Below are 14,429 nucleotides of genomic sequence, written 5' to 3'. Positions count from 1 at the left end.
CACACACACACACACACACACACACACACACACACACACACACACACTAAGTGAATGAGAATTAGTTCTGCCTAGTGCCCCCCACCACCAGGTATCCTGGGCTCCTCCGGACATCTGAGCTATCCTCGGTGGCCCTGCCCCAGCCCTGACCTCACAGTGCCCACACTTCACCCATCAAAGTCCACTCTCTTCATACCCTGATCTTTGCTGGCATTTTATGAAATTCTTCCTGTTAAGTCCTAAGTAGCTAATGTAGTCCCTGTTCTACGGATGCTTACATGTTGAATAAGAGGTTTAAAGAGAACCATTTCGCCCAAATTCCTCTAATGGTAAAATTTTAGGCACAACAATAAGTGAATTCCAGCTTTTCGCTACAGAGCCCCTTCCATACTCCTCCAATCCCATCACACTGACCACTTCCCACTTCATTTGTTTCGTAAGTGTCAGCTTATAAAAACACCTCCACCTCCTAGGATGGAGGTGAGATGGATCCTGCATTTGTAAAAATGGAGGTAAATGTTGAAACAATGACGTGCAAGTCCATCTCCTCCATCTGTCAATTCACCTGTATCAGAACCACACAGCCTCTGGAGGATGAGGATCCCTTCTCCAACCATTTCTGGTCGGCGCTTACTTAGGAAGGGGACACGCTAATATTATCTCCAGTGTCTGAACCCAAGCAGGGGAGAGAGTGGGAGAAGTCGGCCTCAAGACATACCTTTCTCTGCAGAGGCCCAAAGCGTAGAGCCCAGTATCTCCAAGAATGCCCCAAAGCACTTAATAATCAGTGTCTGTAAAACCTTCCTAAATATAACGGCTTCAGAACTGGCTCTTACACTGTTGACAAGGGACTCTGATTTGGTCCCATCCAAGATAAAAAAAGAGCCTTTCTGTAAGAATGAAAACATGAGTCAAGATAAAAATTGAAGTGGGTCCAATGGGACAAAAGCCAGCCCTTCACAACCAAGTATAGTCTAAGAGGCCAAGAAAAGAACAGGTAAGGGTGCCCCTCAGACATGGCTGATAACACAGGCTCAGATGGACAGGTTTCTAAATTGATGTTTCTCGAAAATGGTGTTTCTAGAACATGCCCAATTATAAAAACCATCCAGACACTTTGTTTAAAAAATTCAGATTCCCAGGACCCACACCAAACCTATGAAGTCAAAACTCCAGGGCAGGGTCTGAGAACACACAGGTCTAACCAGCACCCAACAGAGGGTCAGGCAAGTTTCAGAAACAACGTTCCAAAGGAAACAATATGTAACTTTTTAAAACGTTGCAGTCACATAACTTCAAAGTGATAGGGTATGTGTGAAAAGGCAGGCTTAACTGGAGGAAGTCAGAGCCTTCTTTAACTAGTTAAAATTATGGAATATAATCATCAGGTAATGAGGAAGTCAATTTGATTAAAATGTAGCAAAAACAAAACCTCTCCCTTTAGCTTAACCATATTCCACCTGGAAGACCTCCCATGACCTCCCTCCCTGCCCTAAGGATGGAAGGGAATCCCCGAGCACAGCTGCTCCTTGGGGCTGTTATAGGCCGGAATGGCAGTGACAGGGTTGAGAGCCCTCAGGGTTATCCCAATAAAGACAGCCCCAAGGAGCAGGCAGCAAGCTCTAAACCAGACCCTGCAGGTGCCCTCCTGGTGTCAGCCTTTACACGTCTGAGTCTCCGGCTGACTCATCCGTAGCCTCAGTCGTGTCCCAGTCTATGTGAGGCCTTGCTCCACAGGACCAGCGGCACCAGCCTCACAGGGAGCCTATGCGTAAGCCCAGGCCTGCTTCATCAGAATCTGCCATTTCACAAGATTCCAGATCATTCTTGTGCACCTTCCAGCATGAGAAGCCCTGCTTTAAGGCACGGAGAGCGCCACCACGGGGAGCCTCTCAGCCCACCTGTACAGCCACCAGCTCACCAGCTCACCCACTGCGACCGAACACTCTAAGAGGCCTTCTTCCCTCACAATCCTTACACAAGTCTTCTCAGACTTGCTTTGTCTTGGAGCCAAACCACCATCAGCGGGGGCCCAGTGACAGCTGACAATCCAAAGCCCCACCTTAGGGAGTTGAAAGGAGGCGGGAAGTACTGACCGTCTCTCACAGTCTCCTCCGGCTCCTCTACCTATCAGGCTCCCTGAGCGGGCAGGAACGTGGACCCCACGAGCACAAATCAGTAGAGAAGATCCAAAGTCAAACAATACTATGGAACGCTGGCTCGCTCTCCGCCAGCACCATGTTAATGAGGTCGAGGTCACGAGTATGGTTAGCTTCCTCGGGTATCGTGGCACAGATGCCAACCCTCTGCCCTCTAGCTGCCTGCAAAGGCTGACACGTCCCTGGTTACTAATAGGAGAATGACTGGAGAGGCTGAACAGAGCAGCGGCAGAAAAGGACTCAAGGAACGTGGATGACTGGTGAGCAGAATGGATTGAAGAACAGTACTCAGCCCAGAGGGGTGGCTGACATGACAGATGACTGGGGAGAATTCAAAATCATCCCGATGGGCTGAACATCACACACCTGGATGAGAAAGCTGACATTTGACAGGAAGAAGTGGGAAGTTCTACGGCCAAGATTTTAAAAATCAAATACACATATGTAAGCTAGAGGAAATCTAACCTGACGACAGTTCTTGTTTTAAAATGTTCAAAACTTTTTTAAAACATTAAGTTTTGTTGACTAATGTAGTTGCTAAGAAAGCTAACATACTTAGGGTCCATGAGTCTAGTTTCCAGACCAAGGGGAACAGTGGTCCCTGTGTAGCACAGCTGACCAGACTATCCTCAACAGTCCCCCAGCCACCTGTCCACACAGGTGTATACACAACCTGTCCCATCGCTTCATCACTACCACCACTTGTGTTCTTATTATTCAGTATGGTCTCTGCACCCGGCTACCGTTCTTTTTGGCTTTGGATTATAGTTTAAACATTCCCCACATCAGCTTAGCTCCCTTTAATGCTGCCTTTTCTTTACTAATCAAGAAAAGAACAACAGACCCAAGCACAAATTGGAAAAAACACATTTAAAAAAAAAAAAAAAAGACAAGACAACCTAAGCAACCCATTTACCAAAAGGATTCAGACCCAAAAGACCTATAGTCACCTGTGTAAGCTGGCATCCTAGGCTGCATAATACAGCATGGATCTGTGCAGAAAGGTAATCAGGTTGGTAAATTATGAGCTTCCAGCACAGAAAAGCCCTGAAATGGCTACAATAAGAATGAGCAAATGACAGAGTAAATATCTGTTTAGACATACTTCCCTGTGCAGAATCACCTAGGAATGGACAGTTAGCCATTAAAAAAAAAAAAAATGATTTTTAGATTGTTTTTCAAGTTGTGAGCCTTTTTTTCCTTACGTGTATATTTCATATACAAAGGGTAGCCATTTACAAACACAAAAACACCAATTACTGGTGAAGTCTGTAGTTGTGAGACTGGCCAGTCTATTATTTTTAATTTCAGAAAACTTGATCCCTATGGGTGAGAGAAAAGTTATAAATTTTTAAGAGGTTAATTTGTCCTGAGTAATAAGTGTGTCATGCACCACTTATCTAAAGATTAAATGTGGCTACTGTCTATGCAGTTACAGGCATCTTTAAACAACTGGCTAACTGCCTCAAAACTGGAAAACAACATGTGAAATTCAGCCCAACTGCAGCCTGCCCCAGGAGAAAGGAAGCTTGAACTCCAGGTGCCCTTGACAACACAGCTCAGTGTGGAAAGAGAGAAATTGCTGAACAATAGAATCAGTAGAGGAAAGAGAGTCCCTCTAATTTTCCGGGAATGTGGGGAGGTTGATGCTAAAGGGATATTTAAGATCTCAATGCTGGTTTGAGTTCTACTGAACACTGAAACAACTGAAAACAAGAAAAAAAAAAAAACTTACATGTGAGTATAGTATATTTATATATATATTTATAGATATTTAATTAGGTACATATCAATCTGACAGATGTTTACACATTTAGATATAGAAGTGAAACACCTCTCAGATCACACTTAACAGTGTTTATGAAAACATATAAAGCGTACCGACAGGAAGGAGTGGGTCCTTCCCTATTGTTGGGAGGAAGCTGCCCCATTCTGGCTCTGGGTCACAGGACCCAGGCCTGGTTACATTCCTCCACAACTACATTTACAACAAATAGGAATTTCAAGTCTTTTTAAAGACAGAGACCTGCTTTGCCATGGACGTAGCACAGATGTAAGGAGGTGTATGGTGCTGTGGCCAAAACTGCTGATACAGTTTTGCACAAAAAAAGAATGGAAGAAAACACCAACAACTGTTTTGTTCTGGTTTTTTAAGTAACATCTACTTTAAAAAAATCTGAAAAGCAGAAAAGTAAAGAAAACAGTCACCTGTAACCCCACGAGTCTAAAATAACCAGTCAGAATTTTAGCCTACATCCTTGCAGTCTGTCTAGGCTACCAGTTTTCCTTTCAATGGCAGATCAGTTAGGCAGGCAAGAGCAAGGCGAGGCATTATTGCTGGTTACACAGACTAATGATGATTAATAATTCCCACTGGCCGTACCCTAAATCCACAACAGTAAGAGGAGTAAGGCTGTACACAAATCAAATAGCATGTCTGCCCTTTAACAGGCATTCACTGGGGCCTACTTTGCACACGTTTTTTATTCCACAAATGAATGAAATTCAAATTAACAGCCCCTTGAGGGCCATATGGTAACTTCAAAAAAGAAGGCAGATAAGCCTTGTCCCTGGTGGAAACGAAAACACTAGTTCTCCAAGTACAAGTTCTCAAGGTGCCTACAGACTGGGTTCCTAGGAAAAGCCCTCCTCCTGGCTTGCAGATGGCCACAGTCTCACCATGGTGAAGAGAGCATGCTCCAGACTCTCTCCCTCTTCTTAGAAGGACACTAATCCCATCATGGGGGCTCCACCCTCATGACCTCATCTAAACCTAATTACCTCCCAAAGGTGCCCCCTCCAAGTGCCATCACAATGGGGATTAGGGTTTCTATTTAGGAATTCGGGGAAGAACACAGTCTGTCCAGAATACGAATGTGTCAGGGGTGGAGGAGGATCAATTTTATCAGTTGTACATCCTAGCTATTAAAAATGTTCAGGGCTTCCCTGGTGGCGCAGTGGTTGAGAGTCCGCCTGCCGATGCAGGGGACACGGGAAGATCCCACATGCCGCGGAGCGGCTGGGCCCGTGAGCCATGGCCACTGAGCCTGCGTGTCCGGTGCCTGTGCTCCGCAACGGGAGAGGCCGCAACAGTGAGAGGCCTGCGTACCGCAAAAAAACACAAAAAAAATGTTCAGAGCCATTCTATGTACATTCCTCTAAATTATCTCAGTTCAAAACAATAAACAGGTCTCACAAGTCAGCAAAATAACACCAGTAAGAGTCTGATCACTGAAGGCCAGGGTCAGGGGCTTGATTACCCCATTAGTCCCGTTGAAAGGATGAAAGAGAAAAATTCAGTTACAAGGACACAGATTACTCTCACCCTAAGCACTATTCAGTAAACCTCAAGAGACCAGCCAACCACTTGCTGCTACTGTAAAAATAACTCCATCTTTCACCTCCAGCTCCAGACCTCTCTTCCTGCCTGTGGATCCAATGCTCTGCTGGGCATCTCTCCCTGGGCGCCTCACAACTCAGCTGTGGATTCAACAGAACTCGTTACTCCTCACCATCTCCCCGAACTGCGGTTCCCATAGCTGCTTAACTCAGTGAAAGGCGCCATGACCCACTCCAGTCACCCTGGACTCCCTCTTACTAAGAGCCCACCCATGGGACATGACCGAGGAAGTGCGGTCAGCCTCTCCAGGTCTCTCCTGCTCTCCCTCACCAAGTCCCACCGGGATTCCTGTACTAACCTCCTGGCTCACCTGCTATCCCCGGCCCTGGCCTCCTTGTCACCGAGCCCACCTCGAGTTCCTTCTAAAGCACAATATGATCAGGTCAATCACCTGCTGCAAGTTCCCCATCTTCCACACAGGTTTCGAGATGAAGTTCAGACTCCCCAGCTCAGCACCCTCAGGGACTTCCCTACACCACGCTGCCTCTAGTCCAAACAGCTACTCTCAGTGCCCTGTTGACCTTATACCATTTCGACCCTTCTAGACTCCAAACATAATGCATTCTTACTGTACCAGGTATTACTGTAACCTTAAAAGTAATGGGGAAAAAAAAACCTTGAGGGACTAAGTCTCCACTCTGCCCTTTACTCTCGGGCCCGCCTCCTACAGCAAAGGGTCCAGTATTTTAAGTACTAGACCAGACTCTTCCCTGGGCACAATCTGGGCTTTATAAGCTGATGATCAGATCTGACCTCTGATTCCTTCTTTGCCTTTCTAAGGCTGTGAAGTCTCACTTCGGAGAAAAACCCGTTTGTTCTCGTGGCACTTTGACTGGTGATTCTACTCAAACAGGACACATGCTTTATTATAAAGCACAGAAAGAAACAGGCTCCCCCTTCTTCCTTCTCCCTGTGGAGGACCCATAGGACCAGCAGGCCCCGGCCACCACCCCCAGCCAGATCACTTCCCTCCAAGCTGGCTGGCTTGTGGAAGAGAAGCACGCCCAGCACGCTGCTTTCCCAGCACAGGCACTTCTAAACAAAAAAGAGAGCTTCTTGGGTTTATGGAGCTCCTCTGCACACAGTTTGCTTCTCCAACTAGAATGAGTGCTCTGTGAGTGGAGAGGTCTACTCTTGGTTCTTGCTATGCTCCCAGAGGCCAGAACAGAGCCTGGCCCATGGAAGAGGCTCCATGGGTATTTGCTGAATGACTGGATAAAAGAATGGATGAATGAGCAAACAGGCATTCCTCCCAGATTAGAAAAGAAATATACAGCATAGTTCCCCAGCTCCAAAAACTACTGTTTTGCTAAGAATGCCTTTTGTTCATTCTGCAGCTAGGTACAACCTTAGGAAAAACTGGGCAATGTTCCATTAACCCCAAGACATACTATAAAGGTGCTTTTTGGAATAAATTCTAGAGATCAGGTATTTGCTTACTATTTGTATTTTTCTAAGAGCAGTAAACACTGAGAAAACACTGCTTTAGAATTCCCAAGAGAGACACCACGTCCACCACTCAAGTTTTCTTTTTTTTCTTAAATAAAATGTCGATATTGACTTTGGTGGGACCTGGAACCTGAGAAGGTGCCTTTGCAAGGGGGCAGTGAGGCTTGGAGTTACAGGCCACACCTGTGCTCAGGTCCTCAGACCCACACGGAGCCTGCACTACACATTCCCCACAGCTGGAGTCCAAAAAAGGCTGACTAGAGGGGCCAAAAAGATGCAGCCTACAAGTTCTAGAAAGATCAAATATTTCTGAGTGTGGGCTGCTGGGGGCACAGGGACAGCCTCAACTAAGGGTCGACCATCGGCTGACCTAAAATCAGCAGTCGCTCAAAAGTCAGCTCCCCTTGCAGCCCGGCTCTCTGAATGGCACTGCTCTCTCCCGGGCATTTGAAATACTTGACAACCATCAGCAACATTTTCTGAGCACTTACCCAGCGTGAGGGACCACCCTAAGTTCTATGCAAAAGTACGTAATCATAGTTAACCTTCCAGGTGATTCTTTGACTTGAACTTTATTGCCATCATTTTACAGACACAGAAACCAAGGCTGAGAGAAATTAAGTAACTTGTCCCAGGTTTAGGTAGTAAGTGACACCTCTGGAAACTCAACAGTCCCAATTTTGGGTCTCCTACATTTTGGTCTCCTATTTTGTCAATTCTCTGCAATAAAGAAGTTGAGAAGTTGTATGTGTTGTCCATTAAAAATGGATACTTTTCTATATATTTTCTATCTTCTCCTACTATGGACTTTTCCTCCCTGCCTTGCCCAAACACTACATGCAGTAAAATCTCTTTAATTCGTCAGTCCACACATCTGAGCCCACCCACATGCATAAAGAGCATATATTACTTTTTCCAGAAGGCACCGTTTTTCTCTAATCCACAAAGATTCATTTTCCTTCCTATAGACAAATTACTGGTTCATGTCTCACGACTCAAATTATATTATATTCAAGAATGTTCATTTGCAGTGTAATTATTCTTCTTAATTGGACTGCTCTGAAGACAAATGATTTCCCCTCCCTAACCCCATCAACTCCTGCACCACACAATGTCTTTTTTCCTGGCATAAAATGTTTGCTGCACCCTTTGCAAACACACCACAACAATCCACACTATCTGCTCCCCGTGTGACCACATAGGAAAAATATTATCATGACGTTGGGTTTTAACTCCTCCAATATTATTTCATCAGAATCAGATCTCTGACAAAGATTAATAACAAGTCTATCACAGTATGACAGCAAAAAGAAATGAGAATCTTGGGTTTTCTTTTCCCTATTTGTGAAAACATTTAATCTCCCCACCAGCATGTGTTCCCTATCTCTTACATTTGAAAAGGAGAAGTCGTTTTTTAAAGAGGACCAGTAGAAAAGAGGAATATCCGGGAAAGAGCAACGCCAGAGAAATTCGCATCCATCATCGCTTAAACCTGGCGCGGGTGGAGCTCTCTCAGGCGAATGGGCGAAGCAAAAGCAACGTGCGGAGGAGAAACGTCCCTCGGAACTCGGTTACTCAGGTTTAACTCTCCGCACCAGGCTCTAACAGCTCCCCCTCTCCCTCCCGCCCACACCTCTCCCCGCTCGGGCTCCAGCACACACACGTCTACAGAGGCCGCTTTGAGATTTCAGACAGAAGCTCTCCTTTTACTTGTGGGTCGCTGATGGCAACCTACAGGAACGCACACACAGTAGAAAACGCGCTAAATACAGGAAATGGCCCAGGTGGGAGTGAGGGTGGGGGTGGGATGGGGGGTGAGACATTACTCCCACTGAGGAAACAGCTCAAGGATTCTCATAAAACTCACGACCCTCCTGAAACGGGAGAAAAGGTGAACAGGATTGAAGAAAATGCTTTCGCCCTTCAGAGTTCAAAGGACACCAGACCGCTGAATGAAAGAGGAAAAAGGACACACACACAACTCTGTGCCTAAAAAACGTCCGGAAACACAGAGCCCCCCCCCCCCGTCCTTCACCCCATCCCTTGGGTTCAACCCACTCAGGCCAGATGTGGTCTTCCCCACTCCACGCCCACCTCCTCCTCCTCCAGCCCGCACCCCCAATCCCTGCGCTGCCCACAAAAATGCAGCCCAGATCTGAGAAGCCGCTGACGTCTGTGGCCGGCGTGACCCACACGCCACAGACCAGGCCCCGCGGGGGCGACCGCGGGGCGGCCCCCGGGCGCGGTACCAGGCGCGCTGAGCCCCGCGCCAAGCTGCGCCCGGGACCCGAGCGTCGGTCGCAGTCCGCCGGCGGTGGCGAGAGAGCTGGGCTCGCGCCGGCTTCCCGGCAAATCGTCTTTCCAGGCACAACTTTTTTCCACTTCTGCTGCGGGCGACCACGGCGACCAGAACCGAAGCGGCGCTCCCTCCCGTTCCCAGCGTCCAGCACCCGTCCCGCCAGCACCTCCCCGGCCCGGTCCTCCCTCCCCTCGGGCTCCTCGGGCGCCGGGAAGAAATTCCCGCGCCGGCCGCCGCGCACGCAACCCGGACTCCGCTGGTCGCCGACGGCTCCGCGAGCCCCGCGCCGGGTGCCCTACCTGGCGGAGGCTGCGGGCTTTCCCTCCGCAGAGCTCACGGGCCCGGCGACCTCAACTCAGCCGGTCCCGGCTCGGCGCTCCCGGCTCCGAGCCCGCAGCCTTCCCCAAGCCGGGGCTTACCGTTACGCCTCCTCGCAGCCACCTCTGTCTGTCTCTCTCTCGGTCTCTCTTTCTCTGGCCCGGCCGGCCACTCGGGGAAGGAGGAGGAGGGAGGGGAGGGGAGAGGAGAGGAGGCGGCGAGAGGAGGGGGCGATTGAGGGAGGGGAGAGGGTCCCCGGGCAGGGGAGGAGGAGGAGGAGGAAGAAGAGGAGGCGAGGAGAGAGCGCCGACCTCGGCCGCTGCCGGGGCTAGCACGCAGGAAGGGGAAAGAGGGGCGGGGGCAGAGAAAGAAAGAGGCCGCCGAGCCTCCCTGCCCAGGACCCGGCCCCGCGCCGCTGCCCAGTCACCATCGCCGCCGCGTCCCGCTCTCGGGCGGCGTCGGGGGGAGGGGTCGGGGCCCGGGGCTCTCCCGGCGCGGCGCGCGGGGCGGGGCGGGCGGCCTGGGACGCGGCGGGGGCGGGCGGACGAGGCCCGGCCTCCGGGGGGAGTGTCCTGCGGGGCCCGGGAGGGTGTGGGCGAAAGGGGATCCCCGAGAGGAGGGGCGGAGGCCCGGGGGCCTGGGAGCCGGTCTCTGCGCCCGCCGGGCGGCGGCAGCGTCTCCCGGAGTCCCGCCAGAGTCCCCCGCGCCGCGCGGGGGAACCTCCGAGCACAGTTCCGGGAAATCGTCTTCGGAGCCCGGAGAGCGCGCACCGCCCGGCCGGGGAGGCGGGGAACGGCGAAGTCGGAGTCGGGGGTGAGAGCCCGGACTCTTTCGGCGGAGAGCGTGCTCGGCAGCGCCCGGAGCGGTTCCCCAGGCGGGGCCCGAGCGGGAAGAATGTCCGCCCGCTGGTCCTGGAGAATCCAAAGCGGGAGGGTGGACTGGGGGTGTCTGGACCCCCATCCTCGCCTTCCTCGCCCGGAGTCGAGGCTCCGGGCGTAAATTTCCTCGCCCTGAGAGTCTCTAAGAAAGGAAACTCAGTGCGAACAGCCGCGAAGAATATACGTAAATTGATTGCTTGGGATCCTGAAACATCTTCCCCTGAACTTAAAATATGGTTTCGGGGTGAATTTCTAAGGCACTTTAGCTAATAGTCTGGAAAGGCGTCTTTGCCCAGAGAGGGGACTCACTAACTGGCCCCCACCGCCCCCCGGGGGGGCGGGAGCAAAGAACCCAGAGTTAAATGGCCACGGATTAAGGTGACAAGATTCCTTATGATTTCAACGTCGGGACGCAGCATTTAGCCAAGCAAACCCTTCTTGTCTTTTTTTCCTGGCAAACTTGCTCCTGTCCCCAGCTTCTCAGCCTCTCGTCTGGGTCACCTGTAGCCACTAGTCGCGTGAACTCAGACCCTAGCGGTCAGTTTGGGGCCTCTCTCCTCCACTGCCAATAGCCGCTCCCATTGATTCTTTAAGGTCCTTCCAATTGCCCCGTCCTTTCCAAGCCCACTGCCACCTTCCTGATTCTCACTGATTCGGGACTTCATAGCTTCAGTGACCTCCTCCCTGGTTCCCTGCTTTGTCCCTCGTTGTACTGGCATCCATCGGCACACGCCTAGCCTGCACGCTAATGGTTCTAGAACACCGCTTTGACAGGCTACTTCCTGTTCTAGAAGCTCTAGGAGGCACTTTGCCACAGAAAATTATGAATTACTTAAAAACTTTTCCATTCAAAGCCATCCACCTACCCACTCCTTGGAGCCTGGCACTCTCACCAGCGTGGGGGGATCCTCCCCTCCCCCTGAAGGTTCCATACTGTATGAAACATGGGAGGTGGTGATGCTCTTGCCAGAACTGGAATGCTGTCTTTCATCTTCTCCCACAGCCAAATCCCACTTATCTTCGTTGAAAATGAAGTTTGTAGTACAACATTTCTTCTATAAAAGGATGTGTGTGATCTTCCCACTTTTGAAATCATGCACTAGAAATAACAAAGCTTATGGGGGAAATAGGATAAGAAACAAACAACTCAGAAGTTATGTAACACTGCAACCAGAGCTCCAGCAAAAACAGTAACCATTCCAAAAAACATGCTAGCAGAGTTTAAGAGCCACGTTCAATTCCTAATAAATATTACAGTAAATATAAATATAGGACTTTACCTTTATAAAAAGATGGAAGGAACTGATGAAGAGATTGGAAGGAGAGTTGTTTGAGGCTGCTGAGTTAGGAAGATAAGCACAAAATGTACAAGTAAGAGGTGAATTCACCCCTCCCAAGTTAGAGCTCATGGTCAAAACAATCCAAGAGAAAGAACATAGAGTGAATGAACATCGGGCATAGTACTGTGTGTCCTCCCCAACTGGCATTCTGCTGTGTTTTGTTTGCAGCTGCTGTTTCTTGATGGTGCAGAATATTAAGGTGCTGGCAACAATTGTATATGAACCAACATAACCACTGCATTTTACTAATATCTTTTCCTTACATATCAGTCATGAATGAGTTAATTTCTGTTACACATGCTTTCATTACACAAACATGCTGGTAACAGAGTAGACTGTACTGTACTGAATTCCATGCTTAGAAAATAGATTCTACTTCATTCCACACATCTGTTGAGCACTTACTATATGCCTGTTTCAGGGACTGTTTCAGGCACTGGGAATGCATCGGTGAATAAAGAGAAACACAAAAATGTCTGCCCTCTTGGACGGTGGGAACTTGAACATGGCATCACAGGATGATCCATATTATTGAGTTGTATTATGTTTCATATCTATGTAACTTGATGCCTCATCTACATTTTAGTCTCTTGGAGGGCTAGAGTCAAGCCTCATATCTGTGTATCTTTTGCAATGTCTGACACAGAAAATACCTACCGGAATATGTAAAAAAGGGAGTTTACACCCATTTTATACCTTGTGTTACTGAATTCACAGAAGAACCACCTGGGAAATCAAGAAAGTTTTTTTCAGGACCACGTTTGTTGCTATTTGGACTAAAATCAAAGCAAGTATCCCCAGATAGGGTCATTTGGATCCGAAGTGTAGATAAATTATGCTTAACAGGAAGCAAGAAAGTAGGCATGGGCAGGGGAGGGAGGACAGAAGGAGAGGCTAAAAGGTGTAGTTCAAGAAGAGAGTGCCTGCTAAGTTCTCTGGAAAGGCAGGGCTGGAGAAAGAACAATAGCGGGAACTTCGGGTTATTGTGAACGCTGCCTCTATCGTGGGCTTCAGCAAAATGTTCAAGAAATATTTACTGGGAGATAAGTGAGGAGGAAATTATAAGAAATTAAAGGGTCCCTACAATGTTTGGTCAGATGACAAGGAGACCTTGGGAGAAAATAATTATGAGCCAGTGGGTCATAAGGTAAAATGACAGTGGTGCCTGGCTAAAATGTTGTGATTCTGAACTTGCCTGCCTGTGCAGATCACTCATTTCTCTGAACATTATACCCCACCTAGTGTAACTGGCATCAACAAAGCTAGATATTTTTCATGTGTGAACACTTTTTATCCTATTCTGAGTATGAATCTGGAATGTAAATAAACTATGCATTTGTGACAGATACATTGGATATATTTTTATGATTGTCAGCATACTGAATATTGATTAACTTTATTTTATTTTTTTAACATCTTTATTGAAGTATAATTGCTTTACAATGGTGTGTTAGTTTCTGCTGTATAACAAAGTGAACCAGCTATACATATACATATATCCCCATATCTCCTCCCTCTTGCGTCTCCCTCCCACCCTCCCTATCCCACCCCTCTAGGTGGTCACAAAGCACTGAGCTGATCTCCCTGTGCTATGCAGCTGCTTCCCGCTAGCTATCTAGTTTACATTTGGTAGTGTATATATGTCCATGCCACTCTCTCACTTCATCCCAGCTGACCCTTCCCCCTCCCTGTGTCCTCAAGTCCATTCTCTACGTCCGCATCTTTATTCCTCTCCTGCCCCTAGGTTCATCAGAACCTTTGTTTTTAGATTCCATATATATGTGTTAGGATACGATATGTGTTTTTCTCTTTCTGACTTACTTCACTCTGTATGACAGACTCTAGGTCCATCCACCTCACTACAAATAACTCTATTTCGTTGATTAGCTTTAAATTTGTCTCTTCATCTTCATAAAAATCTACCACTCAGAAGGAGCCCCCCACCCCCATTCTGAGAGCTTGCTGTTTCCTAAAACTGTGATCATAGGATTTCAGTGCTAGACACAAACTTGAAAATCCATGTCTTTTGAAGATCACATAAAAAATGAAACAATTTAAGCTGAGAATCTCTTCAAGGAAACTAGCAAAATTATAGTTTACCAACTTGGGGTCCTCTGAAAAATCACTCTCTTAAAAATTTTCATTCTGTCTTTTTATTCCATGGATTGAATTATACAAAGAAGCCATCTGAAATTCTAAGAATCCATTTTCCTTGACAAGCACATGTTGATAAAAGGCAATTTTGAAGGGCTCTACTGATTTAAAAGGGCTCTGTCGATTAAAATTAGTGCTCTCTGATCTATGTGAGACAGAAGCCACCCTTTGGGCCATAGCAATGACCTGGCCAAAGTCTCCAATGGACTTAGTAATGTCATATCTCAATTTCTGCTTCCAACTGACAGTTAAGTCAAGGGTGAAAATTAAGCCTGTAAATACAAAAGAAATTTCCCCCCATTACCAAGGTGCTGTTGAATCTATTGAATGAGGATAGCAAAATGTCTCCAACTGAGAACAAATATTACAAGTGCAGATGAGCATGTAGGATTTTCCAATAATCCCATAAAGGGACGGCAGTAGGACCAAGTC

At 47.9% G+C, this 14,429-nt stretch overlaps 1 protein-coding gene across 7 annotated transcripts in view; it reads right to left on the bottom strand.

Moving 5' to 3' along the window:
* LHFPL2 (LHFPL tetraspan subfamily member 2) overlaps positions 1 to 10,109 on the bottom strand; it is a 183,485-nt gene extending 173,376 nt beyond the window's left edge. For 2 of the 7 annotated variants that reach the window (XR_003431635.1, XR_003431636.1), the window contains exon 1: positions 9,727 to 10,109. The gene's annotated coding sequence lies outside the window, so the exon portion shown is untranslated. The other 5 variants (XM_027100761.1, XM_027100759.1, XM_027100764.1 and 2 more) reach the window with 3 other exon arrangements.
* Between the last annotated feature and the right edge of the window lie 4,320 nt (positions 10,110 to 14,429).

The sequence above is a fragment of the Aethalodelphis obliquidens genome, unplaced genomic scaffold (assembly GCF_003676395.1).
Source record: "Aethalodelphis obliquidens isolate GAN/ISIS:26980383/991018 unplaced genomic scaffold, ASM367639v1 scaffold4, whole genome shotgun sequence".
Lineage (NCBI taxonomy): Eukaryota > Metazoa > Chordata > Mammalia > Artiodactyla > Delphinidae > Aethalodelphis > Aethalodelphis obliquidens.
This window is presented reverse-complemented; position numbering and strand designations above follow the sequence as displayed.